Source organism: Canis lupus, chromosome 31, assembly GCF_048164855.1.
Source record: "Canis lupus baileyi chromosome 31, mCanLup2.hap1, whole genome shotgun sequence".
Classification (NCBI taxonomy): domain Eukaryota; kingdom Metazoa; phylum Chordata; class Mammalia; order Carnivora; family Canidae; genus Canis; species Canis lupus.
Window position 1 is genome coordinate 24,253,196 of NC_132868.1, and position 22,900 is coordinate 24,276,095.

At 36.5% G+C, this 22,900-nt stretch overlaps 1 long non-coding RNA gene across 1 annotated transcript; it reads left to right on the plus strand.

Moving 5' to 3' along the window:
• Window positions 1-5,374: 5,374 nt before the first annotated feature.
• On the plus strand, window positions 5,375-17,298 carry LOC140622201 (uncharacterized). Its single transcript, XR_012021943.1, has 3 exons — window positions 5,375-5,511; window positions 13,150-13,246; window positions 16,096-17,298. It is a non-coding gene; the product is annotated as an uncharacterized lncRNA (long non-coding RNA).
• Window positions 17,299-22,900: the final 5,602 nt, after the last annotated feature.

The following is a 22,900-nucleotide window of genomic DNA, read 5'->3' on the forward strand; positions in this document are numbered from 1 at the left end:
CTAATGCCGATAATTTGAAGACTTACCTATTTTAATTATGCCAACAAACTTAAACTAGTTGACTTTGAAAAGCATTTGCTTTACTTTCTATATTTCTGAGAGTTTTAGGAACACTTATTTTAAACTAATTAAGTAGACCTCTTTTACAAATTTTGGCAATACTACTGGTGGTAGAATTACACATATGTAACATACGTCCATAGAACATACTTAAACATAGGAACAGATACAGAGATCTTATATCTTCCATTCCAAAGTTTTATTCATGAATCATGCACAGCAATGCAAAACTCACTAGTTTATAAACACTTATTGAATCCAAATTATGTCAAGTTAAAGTTACCGGCTCTCATGGGTAAAACTTTTTTTAAGTTTTGTGGAGAAGACTTTTAACATTTGTATTTGTCCTTGACAAGTAGTTTCTGGAGGCTGTAGACTACATTTTGGGCAAGGGAGCTTCTAAGCTGCCAGTATTCTAGAAGCCTCTTTCCCCCTTTTATTTTCCTTGGTCTCTGTGGGTAGGGTTTTAGTTATCTCCTGGGTTATTTGCATTTCAAAGACATGCTATGATTTACATTTTCAAGGGACAGAGAAAGAATGCAAGATTTTCTCCTAAGACTTTTGGGGTATATTTCTCTATTATCAGAAGCCTTGGGTAATTACTATTTAAATTTTTCCTTAGAGTAACAGGTCAGATGGCATAGGCACAGGAAGCTTTGTCTCTTTCACTGTCAACCACCACAACACACTCCTTTTGGCTCTCCCCACTTTCCCAAGGATTCCACCCTTTAGTATCCCAATCAGGTTTTGTCACAAGCCCCCAAGTCTTAATCCTTGGCGGTTCAGCCACTCCTAGCCATGAAAATTGTCATGCTAAAGTCTCCTACATATCATCCTGCTCTTCAACCACCTACCTTGTCTGCCAGCCTGGAAGCTAGCAAAATGGTAGACACTTCCTTCTATAACCTCAGCTCATCTTCCAACTTTCTAACTCAAGCTTCCATCTCTAGTTGGACATCAGTAGCCAATCATGCGGCCTACTTTAGAGGCCATCCTACTGTGGCAGCCATGTGTTTCCCTTCTTTACTGCTATGAACAATTCCTCAGTCAAATACATTAGACCAGCCAGCATTTGGGGGGGTGTCTCATATTCATACAACAACCCCAAGCATCTGACATACAAGCCATTCTTCCCCACACAGCTGTTAGTGTCCAACCTGGAGTTTCCCCTATAGATGCCTCTTTCCCAAGACCTATTTCTAAGGTCTCCTGAATGACTTGCAACTTTAGAAGCTCCCTGGGTGAAATCTAAAACTGGCCCCCATCCACTGAGGGCAAGGAGAAACCAAAGGAAAAGGAAGACCACTCTAGACTAGTAAGTGGCAGTTTTAATAAGCAAGAACACTTACATATAAGGCTTGTCTTGGGTGGTCACAAGACAAATAAGTCTCTGCACCAACCTGCTAGAATCTTAAAAGTTTATATAGAAGCTTTAACATGGTTCAGTCATATGCAGTCCAGATAGTCTCAACAATACATTATTCTCTTGAGGTTCCATCCTTGAAATGGCTCCAGTTATGGAAACAATGGGCAGAGTATACATTCCAAGGATAGGAGAGAGGGTAAGGAGCCTCTGATTGCTGGGTCCAGCTGATGGGTCAACTACTGGTCATGTCATCTTGATAATCCCCTCCAACAGTACTGGAAATGCAAATCAGAATGAGATAAAACAGGAACAAATATGTAATCAACAAATGAATTTGATCAGGAGGAAATAAATGTCTATTCAAACTATATTCATTTATGAAAGCTGTAAATTGGACATGTGATATTTGATCAAAAATATGGGCAAATATGCATCATGTCTACTGGGAAAAGCACAAGACGATGATAAGAAGCTTCAGATTACTATATTTAGGGCCACAATGGTCAGGACCATCTATGACACCCCAATACAACTTATTTTAGAATGCTTACTAATAATAACTTAAGTTTTGTAGTCTGTTTATAAAATATGCAGTCTTCTTGTTTATAAAATATTATTATACTCTTTGGACCAGAATGAATTTCTGTTGATAAAAGTTAGTATGAAACAAAATTATGTTCAAAGAGAAATTTTCTAAAAATCTGTTAGTATCAGGTAGTAAGACAGTTTCCTTGAAAGGTGAGAATTTTCCTGTCCTTTGAAATGTTAAATGGCGCCTGGAAGATTACTTCTAGGTGATACTGGAAAAGAAAGGTATTTATTAGATGGGATGAGGGTTGGTTTGAGCAACGCAAGCCTAAATTCCTTCCCACCCTAATATTCCAGGATATGTGCTTCTGGTATACAGCATTTACTATCAATGGACTCCTATTTGAGCTGGTAAATAACTCTCAGTATTATTTATCTTTACAATTTCTAGTCATTGCTAGCTCTTTCAAGAATCCTACTACTTTGCTGAAAAAATAGCAAATAAGTAATGCATACTTTTTTTTTTTTTTTAGTAATGCATACTTTTATTCAGTTATGGTTGTTCCATGAATTCTGGATTTTCTGGCAATGAATGGTGTTGCTCATTTTGAAACTAGAACATCTTAGAAATTCTTCTCTGGCTCTGATAATGAAGTCAGCATCATCCTGCATGTGTTTTCCTTCCCTCATCCCCAGTGCTCTTCAGGATACCAGGATACCAGTCATATTGCTGTGACTATTGATGATTAGTCTGGTATAATAGATTGCATCAACATAGTGCATCTACAGGATTGTTTGCAGAAAAATTGCTAACATTTACTGTATGCTTCTTATGTACTAAGCACTATTCTCAGGGCTCTACAAGAGCTAAATCTTAGAATCTTTAAAACAGTCCTATGATATTGATGCTAATTTTATCCTGTTTCTGAGGATGACGACATTGAGGCACAGAGAGGTTAATTAGTGTACTCAGGCACAAAGGTAGTGAAAGAGCTCAGATTCAAACTCAGAAAGTTTGGATTGTGGGACACCTGGGTGACCCAGTCGGTTAACTGTCTGCCTTTGGCTCAGGGTCATGATACCAGGGTCCTGGGATTGAGCCCCACATCAGGTTCCCTTCTCAGTGGGGGGATCCTGCTTCTCCCTCTCCCTCTGCCTTCTGTTCCCTTTGCTAGGTGTGCTCTCTCTCTGTGTTAAATAAATAAATGAAATCTTTTTAAAAAATGTTTGGATAGTAATCTCCATTTGAATCTTTAAAATATGTTGCTTCCTGTTAAATTTCTACATGAAATGATGTAGTCCCTACTAAAACAAACAAACAAGAACAATTTTTGTTTTTAAACAAAACTAACAAATGAGAGGCAGTGAAATGGAGTGGAAAGAATATTATATTAGTAGTGTAGACTTTGGACTTCTGGTCCTCATACACCTCTATATAATTCTGGGTGAATCGTTTAGTAGCTGTTCCTCATCTATGTAATGTAAATTGATTTAATTCTCTTTATTTATTTCATTCCAGATCTTTCACAAATCACCTTCACATGCATGATCTTATCTAAGCTTTACAAAACAGCAGTGAGTCCCCACCTCTGTCCCATCCACTCAGCTGCACAGATAGTAAGGATCCTTGGACTCCAAAGCCAGAGTATTTTCCTATTACACCTGGATGATCTATTTTGTGTACACAAAAGCATTTTCTAAACTGTAACATAATATGCCAATATTAACTTTTATAATTAATGTGGGAAGCAAAGATGGATTGGTAATGCTTTCAGCAGGAGGGAGCAAAGGTAGAATAATTTTGGAATTGATTTTAAGACGCCAAACTAGTTTATGTGAAAGCCATGTGCATTCTTAATTTATTTTGCTTAAATCCCGAGACCAATGCTAAACTGATGGAAAACTATACTGCTTCTCTGTGCTTCAGTAAATTCCTTATTTTGTAACATAAAATGATAAATGTTTGAACAGCTGCAATTATGAAGTTAAGGAACCATACACTACACAAATACACACACACACACACACTTTTTTTGCTTTTTGTTTTTTGTTTTTTTGTTTTTTGTTTTTCCTTCAGGGCTATTGATTGGAACTGTGCCACAGAAAAGTAATCCATGAGTGACATAAATATACTTTCATTCATTTTGCTGAATCTCTTGCTTGGTATAACTTTCTCTGTGGGAGGTTTACCTCAAGAATGAAAAGAAAAGAAAAAAATGTGAACAAACCAGCTCTCATGATTTATTGTCTTAGAATAGTTTCTGAGATATTGTTCTTTACATACAAGTGAAATACTTTTGCAACAATTGAGGGCTAACGGGAAGGGGCTGGGGGTAGGACTCAGCTGTGGTCTTGGTCATTGAACAAATCTTTTGTCTCTGTTTTATCTTTGTATACTTAAGAAGCATGAATAGGAGCATTTGTTATTTCTTATTTAATTTCTTTTTTAAGCACTTATGCTCTAAATATATACTATTATGTGGAGGTGAGCCTGTGTGTCTACCTAATCCATATGCAGTCACTGTAAGTCCTTTTATTGCTTATATATTTGAAATCTGAGAACTCAATACTCTGTAGGTGTTCTGGGAAGTCACATACAAATTTACAACAGAGCTTAACTTCCCTGTTGTCTGCTACAAATAGAGAAGGAGATTTGAATCTGCTCCTAATATTTACTGAGATATACATAGATCATAGAATATCATACTGAGAACCCTAGAAAATCAGATTTGGAAGGGGCCGTAGAACTCATCAGCACATTTCTCAGGGAACCAGTGCTACTCTAAGTATTACTTGAAAAAGCTTCTGTGGACAAACATAAGCTTTCTTAGAAATTCAGGATATCAAACACTTCTAGTCTGTGAATTAGGATCACAATTTGGGGAAGCTTTTAAGGGGTTAAATGGAAATCTTCACCTCTCACGAAGTTAGGGCTCTGTAAGACCGCAGCCAAATCCATACCAGTGGGCATGGGATACGGGGTTGCCAAGTGGCGAAGGTGAGGTGTAAGCAGAGTGGAGGCCGAGGCCTACTGGACACTTCTGCATCTGCTCAGGACCATGCCAGATCGAGATGACCTTCTAAATGTAATGACACCTGCTACACTCTGACCTTCCAAATCTCAAGCAAGTCCCTCCTGTCTACTCTAGCCTTAAACTATAAAGAGAAAGAGATTCTGGGGAAATGTCATTCCCAGCCTTAGTCAAGGTACAATCCAACAAGACATCCAATGTTCTAATCTTACAGACAAGAAATCTGCTGCCCTGAGGGAAGTGACCTTACCAAGCTTGATGACTTAGGTAGTGACAGATTCAGAATGAGATTCAAAATCTCTTGACTGCTGGGATAGCTTTTGTACTACATCTTTTGCCTAGTTTTTTTTTTTTTTCTTCAAGATAGTATTTATTTATTTAGAGAGAGCATAAACAGAAAGGAAGAGGGAGAGAATTTCAAGCAGACTGCATGCTGAATCCAATGTGGGACTTGATCTTCCCACCTTGAGATCATGGCCTGAGCTGAAATCAAGAGTTGGATGCTTACCCCACCTAGCCATCCAGGTACCCATCTTTTGTCTAATTTATATCTATGTATATCCTAAATGAACATAATTATTTGAATGTGGACTAAAATCTTTATGTAAGTTATTCATTAAATATTTTTATTAGAATCAATCTAAAATTTATTTATGAACATTAATATGACTGAGATTTTTTTTGTCATTGTTAACATTTTACGGAAGTTTGCATCGTGTCCCTTAGTAGTAAGAAAAGGACATTTTCTGTACAAATGCTAAACAATGAGGTCATTATATGACTATTTGAGAAGTTTTTCCCCCGAACTGAATTTCAGAAAAAGCAAAAAAACAAAACAAAACAAAACAAAAAAACCTGATACCAGGGGATGGAAGGACTACATAAAATTATAGCAATTGTACTCATGATTTATTAAGAGCTTATGTTGAATACTTCATATCTCACCTCCTTTTCTCAGTGATTTTTCCCTGTTTTTAATTGTTTTCATATAAATATGAAAGTGTCCACATGTCGAAATTAAGAAGCACAACATTTATAAAAAGAGCTATATTGTCATAAGAATGATAATCCCAGCAGAAGATAGCTTGAGTGGAGTCTCGATCATAGTTTGGTTTTGAGCTTTCTCTTGAGATCATAAAAGTTTCTTTTGGTGAATTCATTGGAAAAGACAATGCATGAACCTTGGGGAAATAGAGATAAATTCCATAGTCTGGCATCTGGCAGCTCTGTAAAATAAGCTGGATACTGGATATGGTGGGAAGTGAGATGTTTGATCTTTTTTTCTGAGCTTGTCATGGCCAACTTCCAGTTCTCAGGAATTAGGGTGAATGTCCTCAGTTGCCGTCAGTGCCTGGAAGTGAGAATAGACAGTGCATCAACACATGGTCCACGTTGATAAGAATCTGATAGAGGTTCACCAGAGCAGAAGGAATCTTGTGATGACAGCCGTTAATGTGTCTGTTCCCCAGGCCATGTTGCTTAAATCAGGGCTGGTTGTTTTTTATGTCTTTTGTGAAATTGTCTTCCTGAGAAGATACAATTGCATGTATCTGCCTTCTGCGTTGGATCACTTGAGTCCTATATTGAAGTGGAAGACCAAGTCAGAAGCTTTCTGAGAATGGTTCGCGGGATTTTTTTTTTTTGGGGGGGGGGAACTAAAATGTTTCTATATTATCTTCAGATTTAATATTTAATTAGGCTGGATTGAAAATTTAGATTTTTTCATTACTTAACTAAGAATGTAAAGACATTGTCCAATTTTCTTCTTGCTGCCAGTGTTGTTTGTTGAGAAGTCCCAAGCCATTCTGAATCCCAATTTTATGCATAATATGAAGCTTCATTTTTCTCTTCTCTGGAAGCTTGTAAAATTTTTCTTTTTGTATCCTGAGTTCTTATATTTCTCCAATTTCTTTAAAATGGATTTATTTTCTTCCATTTTATATCAATTCATAGTCCTTATTTCTGGACAAATTTCCCAACTTATCTTATAAGCACTATCTGCTCCACTCTCCTTCCTTTTCCTTCTTCCTGGAACCCCTCTCACTTATATGTTGGACATCCTGAACTCATTGTATCATTTTTAAATGGTTTCTTCTCTATTTTCCTAAATCTGTTTAACTTTTCTCTTGAGCTCCTCATTTCTGCTATTTCATGTTTTTAATTTCTGCTTTTTTTATGATACCTCTGACCATGAAAATTAAAGTTTTTCCTAAAGTTACTTCTCTTCACATAGGCTCTATTCCTTTCAAGTTTTTTGTTTGTTTGTTCTTGTTTCTTTTGTTAGAGATCTTCCTCAGATATATGCTTATCCCTGGTGGTTGTGTGTTCATGTTTGAAAACGGGAATCCCAAAGTGGATTGGATTCCCTGAGTGTTTGGATGGGGCTTATTACCTGCAAGGTGATTTACCTGGACTCTTGGCATGATGTTAGTCTCGCTCCTTACTCTGGTCAATTTGGAAGGGAAGACTTCTTCAATAGTGTCATTGTGTCTTTAATGCCTTAAAACTTATTTTTGGTGTATTTTCATTTTGAGGGGAGGCGAGCAGGTGTGATCAAAATGCTTTTAAACAGTATGTCTCATCATCTTATTAGGCCTCAAGCAAACTAAGACAGGGGAGGTAAGTGGAAAGTATTAATCTTATCCCCTTGGAAGTGAACTTAACAGGGGTTTTGTGAATTGTCCATGTTCTCAGAACTGTTGAATGGATAAGTCAAGATTCAAACACAAAGGAGACTGATTTCATAGACATTATACTAAAGATGTGTGGACCAGAGAGCAGTGCAAGCTTAGAAAACAGCTTCTCTGCTACCTTATGAGGATCTGACATATATATATATATATATATATATATATATATATATATATATATACAGATGAAGAAGGAATCAATACAAAAGGCAGTTTGAAGTGAAAAACATTATTAGTTGGTTACATAACTTTGGACATTTTTAATCCTTTTAAGCAGAGATGTGTGTTCCCCATATGTTAGTTCTACATTCCAGCTAAACTCCAATTGATGCATTTATCTCCAACTCTACTGCCACCTTTTTGTCAAAAATCTCTCATATTTTCCTGGATTATCATAGTATCTGTTTACCTTATCACCTCGCATGCATTCTTGTCTGTTTTTAACACATAATATATATTGAACCTAAAAAAGATATTTCCTAAAACTTGTGTCATGGCCTTTTCTGCTTAAAACGTTTAAAAAATGTTCCATAACAACCTAAAAAATGAATCCTTAACGTGGTCTACAAGACCTGAAGGGGCTTATCACTATTTATTTCTCCAACCTTTGTTTTTATTTCACTCAGTATGCTCTAGCTGTTATGGTTTCATTTCAAATCCTTGAACGTACCTAGAGACTTCCTGCTTTGGGGTTTTGCTTATGCTGTTCTCTGCCCTAAATGCTCTTCCTATTGCTGCCAACAAGTGGTTATCACATAATTCTCATTCAGCATGCATCCTAAATCAGGTCTTCAAGAGGTCTGGTATATGCCCCATGTTAGTTAGGCCCTTTATGTTTCTTGTAATGTTTCAGGCTTTCTGCACGTAACATCTAGACGATCAGGAGAAAAATCTAGAGAATCTGAACAGTCACAACTTTCATTGCATGTATTTGCTTCTTATTCCAACTACAAATGTCAGAAGCATATTATCAGATGGGAGGGTGCTCTTATGAATTTACAAAGTGAGATTTAAACAGCCCAGTTGGTGTGAGAGAGTGAAGTGAATTGGGACAGTGAGCATCAGAAGGCTTGGGCTTTGTCACCAAGTTGATTGGTCACCTCACTCAAATGAGATTGTCTCTCTGTGCTTCCCCTATCTCTGAGATGAATAATGTGAACTGGAGCAACTCCTGTAGAAACTTGTGGCTCAATATTCTATGACACTCTGTTCTAACACTTGGGCATCAAATGATTTTCAAATATTGCTAAAAATCTCTGTAAAAGTTTTCAAAAATTTAAATCCTAAGACATATAATTTTTAATTTTAGCAAGATAACATCCTTGAATAGGTCAGATTTACTTTTATAAGTTTTTTGTTTTTTGTTTTTTGTTTTTTTACATTGGGGCACCTGAGTGGCTCAGTCAGTTAAGTGTCTAACTCTTGATTTCAGCTCAGGTCATGATCTCAGGGTCATGGGATTGAACCCCCATGTTGGGCTCTGCAGAGTTTGCTTGTCCCTTCTCCTGTTCCTCCCCCTGCACTCTCTCTCTCTCTTTCTGTCTCTCTCTCTCTAAAATAAATAAATGCAATCTTCTAAAAAATTATGTTTGATTTTAAATCTACATTAAAGTTAAACTAGGTTTACTGAGTATATACCAGTTGCTGTGAGAGAAGTGGTGTTCTAGAAGTACCACAGAAAACAAAAATACAGAAAATGGAGATATAGTAATTAAATGTCCAAGGGATGAGTCTTATAATGATTACTGTGAAGAGGCCTAAAACTGAAGCATCCTCAAAAGAGTGGAAAGAAAAAAAAGTATTTTCTAAATATGCAACTGCCCGTAAATGTGCATAGGGGTAGACTCCTAGGTAACCATAAACCAATATTCAAGTAATGACTAGGACGGAAACACTATTATTGATTAGCTTGTTGCCTCAGCGATGATGCCAACACTGAAGTCTGGATAAAAGCACTAGTGAAGAAAGTTCAATTTTCATTGTATAGTGACTGACAACTTTATGGACAGTCAGAGGGTAGTGTTTCCTCATTCTGGTCTAGTATTGTCTTCTCCCAGTACCAAACGTGGGAAGTTATCCTCAAGGAGAATCGTGGTGGACTAGATTCATCACATTTTAACTATTTCTCCAGAGTACTTTGGGAAAGTGTAAAAAACGATAATACTGATTTTAATATTTTATAAAACTAAATGGCCTTGACCTTGACCACTAGTAATATGTTACTGATTATACCTTTCGGAGAAATCTCACTATTGAAACCAGGACTAAGTAAATATAAAAACTTAGAAAGCCATGCCAAATGAGACCAATAGCAATGGTCTTTTTTACAGAAGCCTCCCTAAAGGACAGGTTGTTGACAAGTGTATGGAAGTTGTTATGACATTAATCTCAAAGGTTAATTTTGGTACTATAATATTCCTTAAACACCTTTAGTGACGATAATTCCTTATACATGTAAAGCATCTTAAAGTTTTCAGAAGACTTTCACATCTACTGTTATTTGTATTGTGAGAGCTTAAATATTGTACAAAATATCTCAATCATATTTTTTTCTTCTAAGCACAATGCTTGGCACATGTAATTATGCTGTAAAAGCATGTTGAATAAATTAAACAATTTGATTCCCATGAAAATCTTTGTGAGACATATACACAAGTTATACAATTTCACCTATTTATTTTTATTTTTTAAAGATTATTTATTTATTTATGAGGGATGCAGAGAGAGAGGCAGGACATAGGTGGAGGGAGAAGCAGGCTCCCTGCCATGAGCCCAATGCAACACTTGATCCCAGGATCCTGGGATCACAACCTGAGCCTAAGGCAGATGCCCAACCACTGAGCCACCCAGGTGCCCCCAATTTCACTTATTTAGAAAGAGTTTTAGTGAGTGGTCAGAGTGCCTTAACTAGTTGATGTGAGAGAAAAGATGAGCTCTAAATACTCTGATATTTCAGCCTTTAGTGAACTATAGATTAACTTTTGAGGAGGAGAAATAAAGAGAAGTAATCACTAAAAGATCTGCAGTGATGGAACTTTTTTTTTTTTTTAGTGATGGAACTTTGAAAAGAACACACTTTATTTAAACACTATTATGATATATGTATATCATACACATACATATACATATATATATATATGATTAGGTAGACAACATACATTTTTTACATGGATAGAAAACCACTTCAAATCAGAATTTATTTGTTCATTTCTTTTACTTTCTGTACACAGATATATCTTAGTGTTTTTGTTCGTTTTGTCTACTGTGATCATCACCACTGACTTTATAGTGTTCATTTCACAGTTTTATCTTTGTCTGTTAGCATGTAAGGAAGATATTTGAATAGGTATTTGAACCTTTCCTCAGTCCTCTAATGTCTTAAAAGAAGGCAAATGTGAATTGAGTCCTAAAAGATAAATGTTTTGTAGGCCAGTTGTAGAGTTGAGTGAAAAGTACTTCAAAATGAGAAAACCATGTGAGGAAATTCTTAAGGAGAAACTACTGAAGATATCTTGGGGGAATGGGTTTGGTGGAGGGATGAAATACATGAAAATGAGAGGTTTGGGGTTGGAGCTAGATTACGAATCACCGTAACTGTTAAACAGAATACTTTCTATCTGAGCAGGAGGAAGTTTTGATGGTCATTTAACAGGAGAGTGGCAGTGTGCGTCACTAAACATGCTTTGTTTTTAACAGTTATAAGGGCATAGCCACATCTTGGCCTTAGTATGCTCATTCTAGTAGTAATGAACAAAGAGCGCTCGTGTGTGTGTGTGTGTGTGTGTGTGTGTGTATACTAGAAAGGACTGGAGTAAGAAGTGGGCAGGGTCACCATCTACGAAAGACTACTTCAATAGCCCGTTTAATGGAAAGCATATCTATCACTTCCTAGATATGTAATGTAGGACAAGTTATTTCTTCTCCCTAAGCCTCATTTTCTTCATCCTGTATCCTAATCAATCAATGGGATTGTTGTTAAGATAGTGATTATATGCAATTAAAAGCATCATGCCACATACATAATAGATGCACAGTATATGTTTATTACATATTAGGCCAATAAAGATACATTATTTTTATGAATATGTCTCAGTGAAGTATTTTGATCTTTTCTCAATGAAACATTTCAAAGCTGACACATCCTATTAGACAAAGGTAAAAATGCATAACAACGTCTTTCCCAAGACTGTCCTCTTGGCCTCCCCCAGTGAAGAGGGCTTTCCTGAAGGGGCCTGTAGGGGAGAGGTCATCTTGTCATCTGAAGCTTCTGCTCTTTTACACTCTCCAACGAGAAAGTCAACAAATCCATGAAAGAACACTCTGTCATACCTGAGAAGTCAAGCATGAGCTCCGGTGTTTGCTCTCCTCCCAGAGTAAATGAAGCGTGATGTTTCACTTACCTCAGAGTGCTTGTGGACGCTTGGTCCTCATATATCGTTTTGCATTTCTTTAACCCAACCTGCATATAGAGGGAATGGTAGAACTACTTACTCTTCAGTATTTACTGGATCCCCAACCCCCATCCCTCCTAAAAAGGCTCAGGCCCTCTTATGATGAAGACCAAGCAGGGGTTTGTCATATTTCAATGACTAGAAAGGGTAAGCCTACAACAGTTATGTATGAAGGACAAAGTACTTGCAGCAGCCTTTGACAACTAAGGAAGATCTATCTTGGGGATTAGTTTTATCTTCTGAGTACCCGAGACAACCACAGTGCATGGCACAGAATGTATACAGATGCACATGGAATGGAAAGGCAGTAGTGATTTATTTTATCATTATTTATTCACACACACACACACACACACACACACACCCCTAAGTAATTAGGTACCTATTATGGTCACTTAATGTATTAAAGGATAGATCATGGAGACAAACAGCATTGTTTAATCTCAAATATTTACCAACCCTAACTGTGCACCAAGGCCTCCTACAATGTTATGGAAATTCAACATAACTGTGTAATTATTCCTTCCCTCAAAAACATTTTTTAAGGAGTTCCCGGTAAGAAATGGGCTGGTTCAATAGCAATAACTAAGTAATCTTTTTGATTTTTTTATAAATTTTTTTTTAATTTTTATTTATTTATGATAGTCACAGAGAGAGAGAGAGGCGCAGAGACACAGGCAGAGGGAGAAGCAGGCTCCATGCACCGGGAGCCCGACGTGGGATTCGATCCCGGGTCTCCAGGATCACGCCCCGGGCCAAAGACAGGCGCCAAACCGCTGCACCACCCAGGGATCCCTCTTTTTGATTTTTAACTTATGACATTTTATAGTTAAAATAAGCTTCACATCTAATTCATTCCATTTTATCTAAGAAGCGTCAGTCATCTGAAATGTGCCTCCCTATGTTTTCTGTCTCTTTGGGGACATCCCTATGTTTTGTTTCTCTTATCATTTACACTGCTAGAAAGATAGAACATCAGTATTTTCTTCTCCAAAGACATTCAAACGGTGGTTTCTCCTCAGCTCTATAGTGATGAATACTGCTTGACATCCAGTTGGATGGTCTTCCTCAGCCTGTGATTGTCGATCCCTGAGATTTTTAAATGGAGTTAATAAGGAGGTAAGCGAGCATTTACAGTAAAGAAACTTAGCATGCTACAGATTTATGACTTTTTGCCTGAATACTTAGAGAATTATACAAATAATTCCTTGATCTCAGATTTATTTATTGCTCTATCATGAGATACAACTCTGTATTTGTATACATCTTTGTGGTTGGAAGAACATTCTTTGGGGGAGCTAAGGCATTCCTTATAATGTTTGGCCATCTGAGTCCTTTTGTTGTGAAATATGGTAAACATTGCTGCGGTATTGATTCAAATTTTCTTCCATGCCATATGTTAGAAAGTAGGGGGAAAAGACTGAGGTCTTTATGGTCAACATGCAATATTATTTTGAAATAATCATTTGAATACTCAGTATTAGCTATATTACCAAGAGAAGACAATTTAAAAAGAGCAAATAGTTCATCTTTTATTTATTTTTATTTTTAAAAATTTTTATTTATTTATTTATTCATGAGAGAGAGAGAGAGAGGCAGAGACACAGGCAGAGGGAGAAGCAGGTTCCATGCAGGGAGCCTGAAGTGGGACTCCATCCCAGGTCTTCAGGATCAGGCCCTGGGCTGAAGGCCGCGCTAAACCGCTGAGCTACCCGGGCTGCGCAATAGTTCATCTTTTAATGTGTCATATTGGAACACATGGGGAAACTCTGTGTATGAGGTTGGCAGTAGCAGTTTAAGATTAGTATTTAGTTGCCTTAATTTCCCAGAGTTGCCTCAAGGAAAGAAAAAGGTAAATTTTCATTCTGCTTATGATGCGTATTAAAATTCTGGGGTTGAATCTACTTAATTCTTCCACCTGAGGGTTTGATGCTAGAATATGCTCAACTTCCTAAGAAAATCCTCTAAAGATTGCTGCAATAATATCACAATTTGACTCCAGCATTTAAAAAGTTAGTCTTGGCTCAATCAGCTAAGTGTCTGCTTCTCCCTTTACCTCTTCCCCTTCCCTCTGCTTGTGTTCTCTTTCTCTCTCTCTCTCTCATGTGCTCTCTCTCAAATAAATAAATAAAATCTTTTTAAAAGAATAAGATAAAAATCTGGTCTCCTCCAGGAGTACCTAGGTGGCTCAGATGGTTAAATGTCTACCTTTGGCTCGGATCATGATCCCAGGGTCTTGGGATGAAGTCCCACACCAGGCTCCCTGCTCAGTAGTGAGTCGCTTTCCCTCTTATTTTCCCTCTGTGATTGCTCTTGTTCTCTCTCAAATAAGTCAATAAAATCATTAAAAATAAAAATAATTAAAAGCTGGTGTCCTGATTTCTACCATGAAGTGGAAAGGAAATTGGATCTAAGTATGCTTTAGTAACTAACTGAATTCGTAGTCCCAGGTAAATTAATATAAAAGATTAGTATTTGTTTTATTCAACCTAACAAAGTGTGTTACGTGAAGCTCAACATTTTGGTCAATCTCAATCTGTTATTAACTCTATGCAGACAAATTTTCCACCTGTTAAGCCACTACTAGTCACTGTACTGGTATGAATTTATTACCTGGAAAAGCCATATTTGATATTTACATATGTTTCTAGTTAACCTAGAGCCAAATTGTTTGCTGAAAATATCAGCACATTTCTCTTAGGTTGGAGAAATGGTTACATTTTAGTTTAAAACTTTATTAAGTGTCAATGGAACATATGAGGAAGTGTTTCTATGAAAAGAGTCAAAGCCTAATCTATATTCTTAATAGAATGCTTTACAGACTTTTTCAGTCAATAGATACTATTAGAGCAATTAATACATTTACATAGACTTGAAAAGCAGAGGATCTCTGATGACTTATTGTTGTTTAAGAATCTCTGAATGAATTAAGCATACATTTAACCATGTAATAACATCCATTAGAACATTCTAAACTCACTCCTTATGTGTCTTTTTCTGACCTCATCAATCAGAAAGCTTTGATGAAGCATCCATCAGAAGCTCCAATGAAGTGGCAAAAATCCTTTCAGAACAAATATATTGCTTCCTTCTTGTTCTTGCTATTTGTTGTATACACAAGAGTCATGTCTTCAGACAAGATGGACAAATTTGTACTATTAGCTCTTTCTTCTGTTAAACTGAATTTGAATATTTTCTACCTAAGGCTGGATATGGCTCTTACCACTACCAAGAATGCCCTTTGGCCTTCGCATCAGAAAATGACCCCTATATTATGTTGAGTGAAATAAGTCAATCAGAGAAGGACAAACATTATATGGTCTCATTGATTTGGGGAATATAAAAAAATAGTGAAAGGGAATAAAGGGGAAAGGAGAAAAAATGAGTGGGAAATATCAGAAAGGGAGACAGAACATGAAAGACTCCTAACTCTGAGAAACGAACTAGGGGTGGTGGAAGGGGAGGTGGGTAGGGGGTGGGGGTGACTGGGTGGTGGGCACTGAGGTGGACACTTGACGGGATGAGCACTAGGTGTTATTCTGTATGTAGACAAATAAAAAATAAATTTATTATTAAAAAAAAAAAGAAAATGGCTCCTAAGATTGTATTTTGCTTCCTGTCCCATTTTGTTTGCGCACAGACCAAGTCTGCTGCTAAAGGTTGATGGCTGAAACAGTAGCAGTCATCAAAAGACTACTGCCAGAAATATCTTTTCCCAGGGCCAAAAGACTATATGAAGGGAAAATAGAATTTTCCCTGTGCATTTACCCAAACAGCATTTCATAGGAATCAAGTTGTTACATTTTCCTTCCTGCTAGATTATTTCTTTTCCTATTTCCACTACAAAACAATGGTTTCATTAAACTTTTCTTGGTGAATTTGTCACCCAAGGGAATCATTTCTTCAAAAGGAGAGGTGACACTGGTGAGGACAATCTTTTGAGACTAATGTAATTTTTTTCTTCCCAGTTATGCTATTAAAGAACGCTTAATCTCCTGAAAAGACATCTCAGATGTTCCAACTCAGAAGAGAGAATCACCAGAAGGAGCTCTAATGACCACAACCCAGATTTAGTTACAGAAAGAAGCTAATGATATTTAGTGAATCACAAGCTGATTGGTGTGCATAGTCTTTAACCAGACATAAGCATCAGGCAACCAGTCAGATTGTGAAATAGCATATTTTGATAAAATCAACACTCTATATAATAACAATACTAATACTAATAGATAAAATATGTGTATATACTATATGTTGGCACAACATTAAATATTCTACCTACAAAATTTTCTTTAATGATAATATCAATCTTATGAGATAGGTGTATTATTTATCTTTCTATTTTATAAATGAGAAAAATGGAGGGTTTACATAAACTAATGAGGATAATAATAATAATCCTAACAAACTCTTATCCAATGTTTATTATTTATTAGACCCTAGTTTTAAGAGCACAATCTCATTAACTTGTTAACTTGTTAATCTCATTAACCCCCCAAATAGATATTATTATTAGCTCAAACTTTTGGATGAAATAGAAGCATAGAAAGGTTAAGTAATCGCTCAAAATCTCAGCTAATAAAAGGTAGAACTGGGGATGAAATGCTGTTTTCAGGTTCTCAAGCCATCCTCTTACTGCTGCATTGCACACCTCTGCCTCTCTAACAGTTAATTCTCAGTGGGTAATGACTGTTAGTGGCAGTAATGGGCCTTGTTTACAAAGTCTATGTTCTTCACTGCTGTATTTTATTCTACTTTCTCTCATTTACTAAATACACAGCCGTTATGCTTAGTGCAACAACGCCCCATTGCTTTAGTTGCATATGCATATAGGAGGGGAGTATACAGAGATAATCTTTGTCCCTGAAATTTTACTTTTGGGGGAGTGAAACTGCTTATATTTTAGTTAAGGAATGTACTAACCCAACTAATACCAGAATAACTTCTCCCAGGATCTTTCCGGAGTCATTAAAGATCTCTCCACTATGACTTCTGTAACTTTGACTATGGAATGAGACAAGGGGTCTGTCATTCAATACATTCCTTGAGTTTCTTAAAGAACCATTATCATTAGGTAAACTATTGCTGAATGTTTCCCCCTCTCAAAGAAGAAGACACACATGGCTAAACTGATGGCTGGACAGTGGAGAGAACAAACCTCTTTGGAGAGTGATGCCAACTTTAAAGAACTCAGCTCTTTGCTTTTGTAGGTGAGAAAGTGATGGTGTGATATGAAGGAATGAATGATAATAAATCTAAGCTTCAATTCATATACTTCATGGTCCTCACATATTCTCTATAAACAAGATGCACTGTAGTGAAAGAAATGTTATTCCTTTCTGAAGACACAAAATAACATTGAGAGAAAAGTAGATAGGAGAGTAGATTTTTTTAAGAAAATAAGATCTTAAAAGTTTTGCTAAATTTACGGCTAATAAGACTTTAGATGTTACTTGAAATGAGACTGAACTAGCAGTCTACTGCCCAAGTTCAAGCCCTCACTTAAATCTTAAATTCAGTATTACAGATAAAATATTGCTAAATGTAGAGACTTTGTTTTTACTAAAGGAATTGGCATATTCTCAGTCTTTCTCTCTTTGGTTAACGGCAACATCTTCCTTTTATGGACTCCTACAGTTCATACCACTCATCTGTACTGCCATATGTTATGATGACATGTATTGCCATTTACTACTATATGTGGGGCTCTTTATTATTATGTCACTTTATTCAACACCATTTTAAGCTATTTGAGGGGGAGATCTATGAATTCCAACTTTTCACAGTCCCTATTCCAAACTCCTCACAATGCCTCCTCCTTGCCAAATGTGTGAGTTTGGTAATAGTTAAAGGACTGAGATTAGTGCTCCAGTAGAAAGCTATTCTTTTAAAATTAATGCGTTCTAAACATATAGTGGAATACAAGCTTAGTATTTACTGACTGATAATAATGATGCATTAAACTAGAGATATAACTTCATGAAAACAACTGAAACTAATTAGAAAAATGCAAATATGATGATGGACACAATTACTAAAGTGATTGTCAGCTAACACAGTTTATCATTTGCAAGATCACATGTAGTCCTTTCTCTTAAAGATGGCTTTTAAGCATAGGCATTTTCAATAAATGATGTATTTGCACTAGTAATCATGTGGTGAAAGAGCTAGTAATTTTAGGATGACTTCTCATAAAAACAGAAGATATAAGCTCACTCTTGTAAACGCAAATGACCAAAAATAATTGTAATTTCAGTAGTGATTTTCCTAGGAGGGTTTATTTTCTCATCTTAGTTTGAACTGAACAAGGGCACTTTATTTTTTTTTGAAGATTTTATTTATTTATTCATGAGAGACACACACACACAGAGAGGCAGAGACACAGGCAGAGGGAGAAGCAGGCTCCATGCAGGGAGCCCAATGTGGGACTTGATCCTGGGTCTCCAGGATCACACCCTGGGCTGAAGGCAGCGCTAAACCACTGAGCCACCTGGGCTGCCCAACAAGGGCATTTTAAATCTAGTTCTTAGAGTTAGGAGGCTATGGGTCGGTGTAATATGGAGATTGCATTTATATAATAGGATGGTGGAAACAACACTATTGAGTCAGAATATCTGATTAGAAGTCCTGAACTCTCTTAACAGCTTTCTGTGTGACCTTGAGTAAAAAATATCTATATAACAGTCTCCCAACAATAGCATACTCTGATTCCTGAAAACAAAATTTTACATTCTTGCTTCTACTTTTGGTCCCAAGTCTGTTACTTTTCTTTCATTCTAGGATATTACCTTGCTATCTAAGAGTTCCTCTCCCTGGAATCAAAACTTCAAGTTCGAAAAGAAAACAATCTAAAGGTGAAATAGCCTTTTGTGTTGTAAAGAGCTCTAGAGTCTCAGGAGATATCTAGTTGACTGTACAATAAATGGTCTTGGCAGCTTGGGTGTCAGACAGTTAACCAGGTCAAAATGGGTGATTTGGATTGATGCTATTTACCTATTTTCCTGTTGTACAATTTTATTTACTTTGGATAAGATATTCTTAATAAAGTCACTCAAATCAGAAATTGGGTGCCTTACTCCCATCTCTACTGCTTAATTCTGTGTTATGATGGGTAAGTGACATGTTATCTTTGAACATCAGCTCCCCATGTATAAAATAAGGGTCATAATACCCACCTAATAGAATCATCATAAATGTTAAATGAACATTTATCTAAAATACTTACACCTTACTAAATATTCATTCATTCATTCATTCATTCATTCATTCATTCATTCATTCGAGACAGAGAGAAAAAGAATGTTTCTGTTTCTACAGAAACATAGACCAAGAGAGAATCAGGCTCCTTGCAGGGAGCCCAGTGCAGAATGGATCCCTGGACCAGGATCATGCCCTGAACCAAAGACAGATGCTCAACTGCTGAGCCACCCAGATGTCCCATGTTAATAATTATTTTCAAATTTGAGGGATGATAATGATGACACTTTGCAGAGAATGAACTAAAGATTTGAGGGAGATGCAGTTACTCCTTTAGATGTTTGTCCTTAAATAGATACATAGTGTTCTAAGTAAAATACCAGCAGTTCTGAAACTAAAGTAGCTTTAAAACTGTATGAGCTTATTCTTAAACTTGAACCTTCAACTAAGATTTGCCTTAACATTCACCTGAAATCATTCACCTGAAAGGAATCATTCACCTGAAAACAGCTTATTTGCTCTGTAAAAAATTATTAATACTGTTGTAACTGCTCCCACTATCATTATAATGATAATAGTAATTTTGATAATGTTGATATCATATTTCCAGAATGATCAAACTTTAATTTTTATAAACTGATGAAATCATTTTTTTCTAAGAGTCTGGCTTACTACATTGTGGGAAAATTTTTTTTTTTTTACCTCCATCTTTTCTTGAGGATGTTGTGATGTGGTCTAGGTAGAGCAGTTCCTTTTTCCATGCAAAGGACATTAAGAATAATTCAGATCAAATACATACTTATTGGGATGGGAAAAATAGAGAAGAAATATTGGTACATATGGGAAGAGAGTTCCCTTTTTGGTTTGAATGGAAAACTGTTTTCCCTCCAAAAGGAGAATCTAGCTCATGGTTTTAAACAGGAGCTTAGCTCAGAATCTGAAGTGTTATACTAGATGTTTCCATACCTGCTCAGAAATTCCACAATTTCAAGAATTAAAGTTGAGCAATAGAACCCCAGTACTAGGGACATCTGGGTGGCTCAGTGGTTAAGTGTCTCCCTTTAGCCCTGGGCGTGATCCTGGAGTCCTGGGATTGAGTTCCGCGTCAGGCTCCCTGCATGGAGCCTGTGTCTCTCTGCCTATGTCTCTGCCCCTCTCTCTCTGTGTTTCTCATGAATAAATAAATAAAATCTTTACAAAAAAAAAATACTCCAGGATTGGTATTTTCATAGCCCAGCTTGTTCAAATCCCAATACTTCTGAACCATGTACAACCAGAGAGCATGAGTCTATTGCCTATCTGGAAAGCCCAACAGTCACATCATCATAATATAGGGATTTGGCAGCAGCCTGTCTTCATGAGCAACCTTCACAACTGAAATGTGTGACTTCATTTTCAAGTCCTTTGAGAAGCAAAGCATTCAAAAATAACTAGGGATATTGAAGATATTCATTAAGGAAGAACTAATTATTTCCAATTTTCTTTTGGAGTTAACCTGAGAAATAGCCATTGGTATGTGGCTACTCTAGGGTTTGTGGTTAGAACCAGTAAGGTGCATTAACAGGAGTAAGCAATGCTGACAGGTACACACCCTGGGGTCTGTGGTGTGTATTTATGAGCTATGATTCACTGCAAAAAAATAGGGGCAGAGGAAAATTTACAGAGAAGTAAAAGATATAAAAGAAAAAAATCCAGCTACTGACTGGTAAACAAAATTATCTCATTTTACTGAGGATCTCATTTCAAAAAATAAAATGTTTTAATCTCATCAAGTTCTTTGGAGTATTTTTCATATGAGCTAATTAAATCTTTAAAAATTACAGATGGCATGATGAGGTAGGGAGTTTGCCTTTATATGAAAAACTCTATGTGATTACTTATCTAACGTGAACATGCGGGGAACAAGGGGAAGAATCATCAGAATTTAAAGAGAAATGTCCTAGATAATAATTGGCCAGATAGGTAGACAGTGAGTCTTATCTTTGCATTTTGTTTGTTTGTTTTAATGGGAAAATGATTTTGTCTCACCTAGCAACTTATTACATTGAATATTAGTTTTCAACTGGGTAAAACATATATTAGGATCACCTGTGAAGCAAAAACAAATGGTAGGCAAGGCTCTGCTCCACAAAACTAGGATTCAAACATTTGAAAAGGCCCTAGAATTGTGCCTAGTAAAGCCAACTCTTCCTTTCACAGAAGATATATCTATGTAAAAATACATTTCTTCTGGGAACCTTGGTGGCTCAGTCAGTTAAGCGTCTGCCTTCAGCTCAGGTCATGATCCTGGGGTCCTGGGATTGAGCCCCACATGTCAGGCTCCCTGCTCAATGGGGAGCCTGCCTCTCTCTCTCCCTCTGCCTGCCTCTCCACCTACTTGTGCTCTCTCTCTCTGTCAAATAAATAAAATCTTAAAAAAATACATTTCTTCTGAATTATTCTTGACCAGATATTAATTTTAATTACCAATATTCTTTCAAAACAATTAGTTTTCACTCCCCTACTTCTCTATTAGACTATAAGAAAATCAATTGGGATCAACAAGTATTCTGAACTGAAGTTTTGTGTACAACAAGCTTTTCTGTTAATCTATTTGCAAATAATTCTAATCAATAAACATTGTCTGGATGGCAGCTAGAGGTCAGACACTGGGCTAGGTTCAAAAATTGGAAGGTTACTTGACAGGATGAGCACTGGGTGTTATACTATATGTTGACAAATCGAACAATAAAAAAAATATACAAAAATAATTGGAAGCTGAATAACACCCAGTTCCTGACCACAAGCCACTCACAGTTTAACTGCAGAGACACCGACCCAGTGTATAAGTAGTGAAAATCAATGCCTTTCTCCTTGGGCTACATTGTACTTTATCCTGACCCCATAATCTCATTGCATTTTTCTTGTGTCACTGTATCTACATACATCATTGTAAGTGGGTTAAAAGTCAGCTAAGGGTAGAGAAATACCTATAGTCCTATATGTCTGTTGGTACTTAGAATTTAACAGGAATAAATAAATAAATAAAAATAAATAAATAATTGATTTTAAAAACCCAGAAAATGGAGTAGTACAAATTTGCTTGTTGAAAATCATCAGTCAAGTTGTCTCAGTCTTGAATAATGTTGTGGAAACCACTTGTTTCCAAACTATAAAATTCAAGGTCATTTGCTTGCTTTTCACAGTCTTCACATCCAAATCCAAAAAGACTTGTACCAAAGAGCACAGAAACTGAGTGATTATATTATATTTTCACTTTGATCAATTTGCTTAGAAAAAAAAAAGATCATTTCAGGACCTCTGAAAAGAACATTACATTGAATGAAATACGTTTTCCCCTCTCTGTCTTCTGCTCTTTCACCAAAGCTATCTTCCTAAAGAGCAGATTTGGTCTCTTTTTCCTGTGCTCAACAACCTCTTTTGGCATCCCAATGCTTATAAGATAGAATCCAAACATATCAGCAAATGAGCTTATTACTTCTTTTTGCCTCAACTTCTATCTTCAGGACTATCTGCAACGATGCTCCCAAATCTACCTCAAGTATATAGGACATCTCTTCAAACAACCTTCATCTT